The 12,223-nt window shown below is 41.1% G+C and overlaps 1 long non-coding RNA gene across 5 annotated transcripts in view; it reads right to left on the bottom strand.

Annotated features, from left to right (window-relative positions):
• Positions 1-12,223, bottom strand: part of LOC142602550 (uncharacterized) — a 107,966-nt gene that overhangs the window by 20,055 nt on the left and 75,688 nt on the right. The window lies entirely within an intron of this gene.

Raw genomic sequence — 12,223 nt, 5'->3', positions numbered from 1 at the left:
AAAAAAATAGACTGAGAAGGCCACATTTAAAGGGGAGAGACAGTCTGCAAAGCTGTTCTGACACTAGTGATTAAACCCTAACAATTTAATTTGTTTTGCTTTACAAAAAGAGCTGAAAAACCCAGCAGCCCATTACCGATACCTTTTGCAGACTGAATTAGTGTTCGCAGTAAGATTTTCCTTGAGCACAACTGAAGAACGGGCTGTGTATGATCAAAGATGTGGCCATACCGCTGTCACTTAATATGCCATAAGACAGACCCCCCCAAAAAAAGGCATGATGCAAAACTATGTATTCCATTTTAACAAACATTTCTGGGTGAGGTTTTGAAGCAGGCTCTGCTTCCATGTCATCAGCAAAAGCAGTATGATTTTCTAAATGGCTCAGCAACCAGAGTGTCGAGATCTTTTGTTATTCTGGCCAAATTGACCCAAAATAAGTTGCTGCGTATTAAGCACTTTTGAAAATGTGGTTAAGGGATCAGAATGCTTCTCTCTTATGCCTTTTAACAGAGAAAGGCTACTACATCCAGTTTTACAAAGGGCCAAATGGGACGGTCCCTAGAGAGAGTAGGAGTTTTGTGGGTAGCAGCACTGAACTTGGGACCAGTCAACTCAGCCCTCGATCAGTATGAATGAGGGCTAATAAATGCTGTGGTAGGTCAGCTAGGGCTTTTTTTTTTTTCTTCTTCCTTCACCAAAGAAGCCACAGGAGAAAAGACAGCCCTTGGTGTTCTGACCTCTTACCCATGTTTTATCTCATGCAACGGACTGTTCTTTCTTTTTCTGTAGTGAGCTGGTATTATTAAACCAGAGGGAGAAGAAGTCATGTACAAAAAAGTTCCTTAAAAAGGCAAAAATTAGCCACCCTTGGAAAAACAATGAGAGAGGAATGTGAATAACACAGCATTTCCTGTGGCTTGTATACTTATCTCATACCATAATGATCAAGTGGCTTACTTGTCTCTACCCATTACAAAAGGGATTCTTTGCATTTTCACGTGGTCCTGCTGTACAATCAACCACACGGTTTTACTACTTTGTCTTAGCTATTTTGGTGCTTAGATACTCAAATCCTTTCCCCTTCCCCCCAGTAAGTAAATTTTCCAGGCTAAAGTTCAAAGTAAATTCCAATGTGATTATACAAACACATGCATACTGTAGATTGACATCATACAATGCTATTCTTTGTTGCTGGATTTTTTTTTTCCTTTTTGGTTTGCAACAAATTCTGTATGCCTGGCTTGCTTCCCTAAAATAGTAGCTTATTACACCCTACTGAATAAGATAGCACTGTATTTATTCCTCTGGCAGTTTGGATTTCACAGGAAAAAAGCTCATGATTTAATTCATAAAAATAGACTTTTACAAAGGAAAAACTAAGAGTAACAGACCTTATGAATCTCCCTGTTTATTAATGCATGTGATTAGTGGAGTGGAGAGAAAGCAGGTTTATATGTTTCAGTCCATCATGACTGTGAAATTGAACTGTAAATGGTACCTAGTGCAGTCAAGTGAAACAGACACCATGCCGGGAGTTAATGGAAATGTGGAGAGCTTTTGTTTTTAACAAAGTACTCGAGCAATTATCCCAGCACACCCACAGTGAAATGAGATAAAGTTAGTCTGTGCATTACAAAGGCTGTTAACTGCAAAATAAATTTACTGACAGCCATTGGGAACCTTTCGTTCATTGTTCCTTTTTCTGCACCTATTAGCTAAAAATGACAAACGGTGCTGGTGGGAATAAACAGCCAGCGCTTTGTGGGGTGGGACATTTGTTATGAGCATACACGGACAGCCAGCCATTTGCTCCAGGTTATAGATACTACTTAACCCAGAACACAAATAAATCATTCAAGAAAGTAATACTTCTTTTTCATACTCACCTGGAAAAGAGGTGGGCTTTGGGGAGCAATCTGAAGCGGCCTTGTTCTGCCACTGCAGTAATGCAAGCACTAAGTGCTTCTGACAACCCCGCTTTGCTGTCAGGGCTTTGTATTGACATTAACCTTTTATAGTAACAGCAAAAATACATCAGAGCTTCGTCCCAGACCCAGCTTTCCCATCGCTTCCCTGGCTGCCTGTAGCACCAAAGAGTGAAGGTCATGTTTGAGGTGTTTGCTGCTTCAATGTAGTATTGAACTCTGGGGACAAACAGGATGAACGACGAGTCCTGCTTGCCCTCTAAAACCTACCCTTGTCTGCATGCTTAATAAAGACCTCCTTCCTCCAGCTCCACCTGCTCCCCCAGCAGCAGTGCGACAATCCCAGCGTATCCAATGGGAAATATTGATCTCTCGGGGCAGAACTCACCCCCATGTGCACGGTCAGGCAGAAAGCCCTGCCCAGCTGCGTCCAGTCTCTCAGCCACCATCCGAAGGGGGGCTTTGGTGATGCACCGTGCAGGTGGAAACACAAACACTCGTACAGTCAGGAACCTGAAAGGAGCTTTGCTTCCTAAGCAGAAAAAGAAAATCTTAAGCAGACACCGAGAGAGAAAGGCTACCCATATAGAAAGTATTCATCAATGATCACCATGGTTTTCTACCATGGTGAATTTTCCATTTAAGGGAAAATCCTTCCCTTTCAGAAGTTCATTAGAAAGCACCACTGGTATGTTAGGGGTTACATTCCAGAGGAAACCTACCTCAGCTTTTTATGAGACACCCACTAGAGAAGCTGATAAAGGAATAATGTTAAAATGTTTTGGAAAAGCAAGCCATTTAAATATCAATTGCAACTTCTGTTTTACGAAGTCCTTTCTTGCTAGTGAGGACTGTGCTTAGGACTTTTTGATATATCTTGTTGTGATACCTTAAGTAGCAGCATACTATTTGGATTTTATCTTGCTATTTTGAGAGCAGCTCAAATGCAAACCAGCATCAAATACAGCACATTGACCCAAAGTCAAGCCATGTTTTATCTCTTGTTTTTTTATCTCTTACTCATATGGCAATACAATCTAGTTTCTATTTGCATTTCCAGTGTAGATGAAAGAGAGTGCTATTTACTCACAACTCTTCTGTTTCTGTGCCTGGTCTGTGTTTTGGAGCGTTGCTCTGTTTAGCAGGTGTATTGACGTCCCTGATTCTCTTTTCTGGAGCTCACCGCCATGGTTTGTTGCTATTAGCCTCAATTACTCAACCTCTGAAAGCACCCCTCCCTTCTTTTCAGGGAGGTATGATTTGAAGATCTGTACCTTTTGGCCTCACAGCTATTATTTATGACTGCCAGTCAAACAGAATCTGAAATCAAAATAACCAATGCTATCCCCTGTAACAGACCTGTTACTCTTTTTCCTGACTTTTATTCAACATAATCAAAATTTATTTTATTTTCCCTACTCATGTGTTGTATATAAGCATCCTACACAGCCCCAGCAGAGCTGGATCACAAACCTACATACCCCTCCATAATCTTAATCCCAACTCCAGCAAATAAGAGTCTGATAACTCTGGGAACTGCTCTGATTTCAGCCCTCCTGAGCCATACACAGGCAAAGCTGTCCTCACATTGATCCTCACCGCAGAGAAGGGACACTGCATTTTGCAACAATGGTTAGCCAACCTGGAGCCTGGGGAAGTCACTGTTCAGTCCCACCCGGAGCTGCTAATGCATGTGTACTGGCTCCTCTCTCTGCCTTGCGGCATTTCCATTTCTTTGCATGTCTGTCAGATTCTTTCCACGTTGCTTTTCCTTTGCTGTTCAGCATAGCAAGATGCCAGCTTTCTATTTTTTGCACCGTCTGGATCTAACATTATGCTTAAGATGCTATCAAGTAGCCAAATGTGACACGTTTTCAAGGTTGGCTTCAAGGTAGCTAACTCAGGGAGTAAGCCTTTCAATCACAATCAGATACCAATCAAACAAAAATAGATGAGGGCTGACAGCAGGCTGGCGTTATTATACTGTCTATCTCCAGCTGGTTTAGTTCAGGATGTTTTTATCAAGTGAGTCTCCAGCTCACCTCACCAGTATGCAAAGAAGGCAGGAGGGGAAGTGGTTGTGCAAAAATGGAATAGTTTGTGATTTATAGCTGAAGCAAAACTAAGACAATGGTTTCCCTGATTTATTAGACACAATTGTGCCTCTAGCATCATCATAAGACAAAGGAAATCCTAAAGATAAAATCAATCTGGGGGAGGAGTCAGGACTCACAGCTGCAAAGGCATCATTTCAAGATGTAGCTTTTCTCCCTCCCCTTGCATAAACATTACGTCAAAATTATTGTAAACCTGCAGCACTCATATCCTCACGGACAGCACAAAGTTCACCATTGACTTCAAAGGAACAGAAAGTTACTGAGAATTTTTACCTTTAGTTTGTCGTGCTGATATAGATCGGAGAGATTTGTAGACTTTGATCTTCCTTTATTTAATTAAAGTCAGACGGAGCCCAGCTGAAACATGAAGTTTCAGCTTCAGCAGGGGACTCTATGGCCCAACAATGTTCACCAGTCTTTCATCTCCTCCGATCAAAGCTCCCTATCCTGACCCAGATGATGTCAAATTATTCTGATCAGGTCCTGGTGAAGAACTGTCTTTTTATTTGTGATGGGAACTTCCTGTGAACATCACAAAGACATCTCACATGGAGGAGCTACACTGTTGTTTACCATACTAGCTTCAAAATACATTTAAAAGAAAACAGACTTTGCTCTACAATCTACAGTAAGGACCACAGCCAGAGCCCTTTAAATACGTGGAGAATAGCACACATCTTGGATCAAGGTCTAATACAGCTGCCAGTCTTTCACTGACTTGTTGCTAACTTTTGCACTTTAAGGAATCAAAACAGTGATTTTGAGTGTAGCTGGCTTGAGGATAAATGAGAAGTTGCAGCTTCTCATTAAATAATTGAGGTCAGCTTTCATAAATTCATCATTTCACCTGAACATGTTATAGATAATTCTAACACTGCCTGTTCTTCAGAATGTTATCTCTATGTTATGTCTTCTGTCCCACTTGTTTGTCTCACTTTCATCAGAGACAAATGTTGGTGTCACAGTGACAGAACTGTTGTAGCCCACGCTTGATACATACCTGTCACATAACACCTGATTACAAAGCAATATTTACACCTTGGAAAAGAAACACCACCAACCCATAGGTCCCACACAAAGCACGCTGCAGGAATCAGCTCCTTTGTTCTGGTTACTTGTGTAAAGACCCATCTTCCTATGCGAAGTTCCTCCTGGGCACACAAATAAAGTCTACGTCTGATTTGCAGTCCCCTCATTCTTCAATGGAGGTGCTCAACCCTACTACTGTGGCCCTCCCAAAACCCACCATACATCATGGCTGTGGCTACCCATCACTGAGAGACTACCCTTATGATCCAGACTGATCTACCTTCCCACCTGAGAACTTGGTAGCGTGGTCTCAGCAGGCTTGTAACAGCCTACAAGGGCCATGGGGACCTGAGGTGGGCAGGACACTTGCATTGGAGTATTGACAAGCCAAACAATGTTCAGGTGCCTCAGGAGCTCCAGTTAATTACCAGGGAAATAAGGAGCACCTTACCACTGACCACATACAGATTCAAAGCTCCTGTTGAAGGTACCAGAATTAACTGTCTGAAGTTAAGGGGTCTGAAAACCACTTGTTACTAGTAAGGATCTGTGTTAATGCTGCTCTAACTGGTGGGATTTGGACCTAAGTTTGCTAATGATCTGACAACCAGTCCTTTCTTCCAGGGGCAGGATCTCAGAGTTTCCTCAAAGTAAATGTATCAGTAGGAGTTAAATGTCACCATCTACCTTTGCTGATTAAAATATGCTTTTCTACATGTGATACAATTGTAAGAGTGCACTGTGCTGATCAGGCATATGTTTTTGCACAAAATGTCATGCATGTTTATTATTAGATTAAGCTGCAGTAGGTTTAATTTTAGATCTTTTGATTCAAGTGGTGCAATGAAGATTAAATGTTAGGCATTATTAAAGATGCAGATGTGGTTATATTGAATTATAAACCTCATTAAGTGTGATGTCCTAGACAGGCTTGTGAGATGATAAGCTACAAAGGACTTCCTTACTTCGTTCTAAAGTTATTAAAATATTAGAAAGTAAATCTAATCATAAAAAACATTATGATAGAATGAAACTGATACTTTAAAAACCTTATTACAAAAGACTGTATTTCTTTCATGTATAATTACTTCCCTCTCAGTTTAGATTGCCACATTGATATTAAAATGCAGGTATTTTTCCTCTTTTGAACACACATAAAAAGCAAATACAATGGAGCCAAATTTTGTCCCTTCTTTCAGTGCCTGAGCTTTGAAAGGTCCTCCTCATTGTCAAGCTTTTAGTTGTCATCAATATTAAAGTTATCCACTCATGATTATATCTGGTAGCAAGGCTACCTCCACTTGCATGGATGAGTGGTTGAGACACAGCTATCATAGGAAATATATGATGAGATTTTGGAATGTCTGAGGTGGCTGCATTTAGAGAAGAGACCAACAACATGGAACTGGGCAGAGATTCATGAAAAATTAAGGTACACAAAGAGGCCTCTCAGATCTTTTCATCAACTCCTTTAACATCTGTCAATTGTTAGAGCCTTCTCTCTTGAAGTACAAGAGCAGAGGGTACACAGTGAATCTTCAGAGGGCAAAAGGAGAAAAGTTTAGAATTAATGAAACAAACTTTTTTATGAAACGTATCATGAACTTGGGGGATTCATTGCTATGAGATATGGAAGTTCCCTACCATACCACTTCCACTATCAGCATGGATAGTAGAATTTCAGCATGGCATTGGTGACAATAAATGATCTTTAAGAAATAAAAGCATTGCTGGCTCAGCATCAACCAACAAGTGATGGAGAGGTAGGGAGAAAACTCTCCTGTGGGAATTCCATAATTGCGCTGCCTAGCGCTTCCCTCACAAGGGTTTTGCTCTGGCTCTTACTATCAAGACCAAGATGTTGCTCTGATACACTAGGGCACTTGCAGCTCTTTCACCTCATGGGCAGGTACAAACCAATTCACATCTCATTAGGACTTTCATAGATTTTGTTAAAACCCACTGTAAAGCCATATCTAAGTTCTGGAGAAGCTCTCGCCACTTCTTCTAAGTGTTCCCCCATTGCAAGGCAAGGCTGAGCTATGCTAAAGCCATTGCATGGTTCTTAGGTTTTGCAGATGGGCAGCTTCTCTCTCCCAATTTAAAGGACATATAAACTGTTTGTCCTAGTCTGGATCACCTCTAAAAAAAGCCCATAAAATCCTTCAGTTCAAGATCCCTGTTTTCTAAACAGGACTTTCTTCTGTTTCCCCATTAAACTGTGGCAACTCTTTGATTGCACTAGATAAAGGCCATTCTAACACATTGAAAATGTAGAGATCGCAATACTGCTTCTCATTTGCTAAACGACTGCATTTGTAAAGTAAAGTAAGAATTTAAGAGTATTTCCTATAGGTGCATTATGTCAACCAAATGAATTAAGTGACCACAATGGATTTGATCCATGATAAGATATTTGAATTTGCTTGTTTGCAAGACTTGCTAGATCAGATAACCTGATTTGTGTCTCAGCATACAGAGCAGGTCTCTTTTCAGATAAAGCTGGGGAAAAAAGTACCAATTGATTTGATTGCATTATATTTTACATTAGATGTTCCTTCTGGGATTCTTGTAAAAGCTGGCATTGATTTATAGCTATCTGTCATTGACTCAAGGCACCTGATGTCAAAAATGGCAAGATAAAAAAGCTTGTTTTACAAATAAATCTTTAAGAGCAGAGCTACAGGAATGATATTTGTAAAGTAGGCAATCACATTCTAGTGTGTTAGAGTTTGAATATTACAGCTATTATGAGGCTTTGAAAATAAAATATGAAGATACCTTACTACCACTAGGAAAGGAATTGAGGAACTGGGAAAACAAGACCTGTAGCAGAATATTCAAGTCTTTTATTATAAAAGTAGAGTTACAAATTCTTCTGCTTCCTTTTAGCTGTTTTGTCTGTGTAAAAGGCTAAACATTTTTAGGAACAAGGGGTTTCTCCTATACTTAAGCTAAATTGTATTTAGCACTAATTTTTGTATCAAGCAGAAAAAAACAACAGGATTTAAAGGGAAATACTAGATTACTTGTGAGGGTTTCTGAGAAACAGCATGGTTGGATATTTTTATCTTCATTTCCTTGTCTTTTGCAATTTTAATTTGAGAAAATGCACACACTGTGAAATGTTCAGTTAAATATTTCATTGTTAGTGTATGCTGCAGAAAGCAAAAAAAAAAAAAAAGCTATTAATACTCTAAAGATCAGTTCTTCTGTATTTGTTTTGGTGGGTAATTTGTTAGTGTAAACTGAAAAAAACCCCCAAGATTCCTACTGAGAGCAAACACTCTGAAAGAAGGAGAAAAGTAATAAAGCACTGTAATGAATTCAGATGCTGCAGACAGAACTACTAAATAAAATACACAAATGGGGGAGCCAAGACTGTTGCCTTTTCTTCTGCTCTATAAACATAGGTCTGCAGAACTTACATTGCTTCCGTCGCTGGAAGTAATAGCAGCTCCTATATCCTCATTGAGCAAAACCAGTCATGACAACAGCCTGTACTTCTTAGCACATGGACAATTGTACGATGACTCACCACACTTTTAATTGCTGCTTTGATCATTAAATCTTTTTTGAATTACTGAAGACTCTATTTCCATTATTCAGTTACAAAACCCATAAGAAAAGGATTTAAGATTTCAGGTTGGAAAGTTCAGCTTTTTTTTTAAAATCCCAGCCTCATTCAATGAGCATCCATAAAGAGCTGCAAACACCAAGACAAAGCATAAGACAGACCATACCAAACCAACCTCCTCAGCCATTAGCATCGTACATTGGCATCCACCTCTGTATCTTGTCTGCCATTTCCAGGCCAGAATTTTTCTTGCATTGGTAACCCACCAGACACTGACCGTCTCATTTTCGTTGTAGCTGGCCTGCTTCTGGCACTAATCATTCTTTTCAGATAATTCAGATGCTGTTTATATTTCTCAATGAGACTTTATATTCAATAGTCAAGGAAAAGACCACTAGATGGCTCAAGGGACTAGTAGGCTGCTTCTGCTTCATGGAGGTCTCCGGACAGGGTGCTTTGGTGGCCCCCAGGAAACGTGGTACTGCAAACCCAGCTGCCCTTGGCCATGGAGGAGCCCTTCAGGCAGCAGAAGGCAGGACCCAGCTTTGCCCTGTTTGGGGCAGCCATTCAGCAGGGAGGTCCCTGTGACACCATGCACTGACACGCTTCCTCAAACAAAACCAGCTTCCCCCCAGTTGTACTCCATGCCTCATGAAGGAAAAGTGCAGATTTTGCCTCCTAAAGGGCCTGTCCTGTTCTGACAGAGCCCCATTTCTGTGCGATGCATCAGCAGTCAACAGAGGAGAAGGATGATCCCTCACTGGCACATCTAGTTTGCTCACAACTGCTCATTCTGGCTTTTTTCCCTTGCATCGCCACACAAATCCCAGAGCAACTTGTCAGTGACTTTTAATTCAAGCTGATGATTAACGCAGTTGGTAGTCATAATCACCAAATGTTTTCTTGCTGATGTAAATCCCTTCCCTGATGGAAACCCAGGACCTTGCCACAGCCCAGCTTGCGAGGACAGTTCCTCTGTGCATGCTATGTGCAAAGAATGAATTCAGGAATTAGCTTAATGGACTTTTAAGTCTCTCTGGTCATTGGCCCCAGAGAGGTGCATCCAACTGGCTGCTTCTAATAGTTAATTTGTTCCACAACGGGAGAGGGATTTTTTCTCTTTAACAAGCTCTTTAGTGGGACCATTTCTCCCCTAACCAACATCAGATCTTTTTGACTTCTGCAGAGTCACTTTAGATTTACACTGATATAGGGAGGTAAAACTCAGCTCTTTATTATACAGCTGAGCTTGTATGCTCAGGGAAGTGCAAAGAAAGAGCAAGGGAACTATAAGAGGAAATTACAAATAATGTCAATAAAAGCAGCAAAAGAATCACAGTTCTTATACAAGTGTGCTACAAAAGGTTCTCCCAAAACAATTTCACTATTGTATGGCCTTTTCCTATAACAGCACTTATTTCATCTACTCCCACTCTTTGGGAACTCTCAGGTGGGCAGTCTTCCTCAAGTCATTTTCTTACGGGGGTGGGTAGGAATTGTAGCATTTTTAATATTTCCACAAATTTCACACAAATAGTAAATACAGATTGATAAGCTACAGAAACCTGGTCAGCTTTAACTGAAACGCAGCGGTACAGTAGCAAATTTATCTGGGATATTTAGAAATGAAAAATGGGTCAGTCCACTTATTAACAGAAACCTTCTAGCTGCCAAGGGAGCTTTTGGGTAGCCAAGGACTCATTGGTAGGAGTTTCCACAAATCTTGTTTTTGTCAGACTTCTTACAATAGGGCAACATAATCAGGTGAAATTAAAATGGCCCTGTGTTAGACAGTCAGCAAAAAAGAGGGCCCAGCCTTCAATTAGTGTCACAACTAACAAGCCATGTGAAAGATAATATAATGGATCTTGGCTGATTTCCTGCCAAGTTTTCCAGACCTCACTTTGCTTTTTTGACTTTACATGCAGTATCATATTTAGCAGGACTAATGAGCCTGCATTCCTCTAATGGGCCCACCCCAGCATGTGAGTTCTTTTTTTTCTTTTGTTGATGATCTCCCTTCCTCAAGAAATCAATGTTTTGAAAAAAGACAAAGAATAAGGTCTCTACAGCATTATCATTGCAAGGTCTCTGTTCTACCCTCACTTTTAGAGCATGGAAATAATTTTTGCCTAGCAATTTCAGAGGAAATTCACAAAAAACATCTTTCTGCAGGATTACAAATGTTTCTTCTCCTGCTGCAAGGGCCCAGAGCAGCTCAAATTGTTACACTTAATTGGGGAAACTGATGGAAGGAAACAGAGAAACGGAAGAGAAATAAAAGAAAAAGATCAGCAGAATTCATACAAGAAACTCACACTCTGCTTTTTAAAGAAAAGGGTATGAGTAAAAGCCGTCCTTCACCAGGGAGGCATTCTCAGCATCACCTGAGAGCGCTCGGCTGGACAGATGATGGGTTATAACAAACCTTCCCTAAGACGAGACATAATAGCAGCTCCGTATCCCAACACCTGGAACAAATGCAGCACATGGAATTGGGGATGCCGAAACCAATGGGCCTTTCAGCCCTCTGCATTTGGGGCATTTCCTCTGGTAAGTCTTCCAGGACAATTTTGATGGCACCAGGGGGGTCACCCTTAGCCGCACAGTTCATCAGAAAGCAGCCAACACCACTTAAACATAGCTGAAAGCTCCTCCCCAAGGACACAGAAAAGGCCAAGATACTCAATGCCTTCTTTATCTCAGGCATTACTGGTAAGTCCAACCTTCAGCAGTCCCAGGTCCCCGAGACTCGTGGGAGTCTGAAGCAAGGCAGACCTGCTTTGGTGGAAGAGGCACCTGGACTCAGGTTAGGGAACATTTAAACAAAGTGGACATGCACAAATCCATGACAGCTGATCATGAGGTGGTGAGGGAGCTGGCTGATGTCATTGCAAGGCCGTTCTTGATTGTCTTTGTAAGGTCACGGTGAGCAGGAGAGGTTCCTGTGGACTAGAAGAAAGCAAATGTCACTCCTGTCTTCAAGAAGGACAAGGAGGAGGATCCAGGAAACTACAGGCTGGTTGGGCCCACCTCAGTCCCTGGGAAGGTGCTGGTTTCCAGAATTTTTTGCTCCATTTACAAACATTTGAAGGACAAGAAGGTGATTGGGAGTAGTCAGTGTGGGTTTACAGTGGACTAGCGATGACACTCCTTCTCAGAGACCCCAGGGGCATGTTTTAAGTGTCTGACAGCCCTTGGTGACATAAAGAATGTGGTAGAGACAAGTAATTAGCAGCAAGAAGAGAAGAGCTTCACTTTCAAACACCACAAGAATCAGCAAAGATATTGACTGCTACCGTTTTCTTAAGACATTAGTATTAATAAAATTCATTCTGAAAAGGCCAAGACATTAAGTGCTAAGCAGATGATGAGCTCCAATTGCAGCAATTACTGATTGACTATGTAATGTGCCCTGGGTTTTGCTAATGTTGTCCTTGTCCTCTTCTCCTCCTCCTTTGCCCCTTCTCCAACTGTTCGCTAAGTCTTTTCAGGCAATGGACTGTGGAGTGAACTTCATGCGTGAGATGCTTTGTTTGCTGATCACAGTTTCTCAAATTCCATTCTTCTGG

This window comes from Balearica regulorum, chromosome 7, assembly GCF_011004875.1.
Source record: "Balearica regulorum gibbericeps isolate bBalReg1 chromosome 7, bBalReg1.pri, whole genome shotgun sequence".
In the NCBI taxonomy this organism is placed as follows: Eukaryota; Metazoa; Chordata; class Aves; order Gruiformes; family Gruidae; genus Balearica; species Balearica regulorum.
Note: the sequence above shows the minus strand (reverse complement) of the source record. Positions and strands in the feature narration are given on the sequence as shown.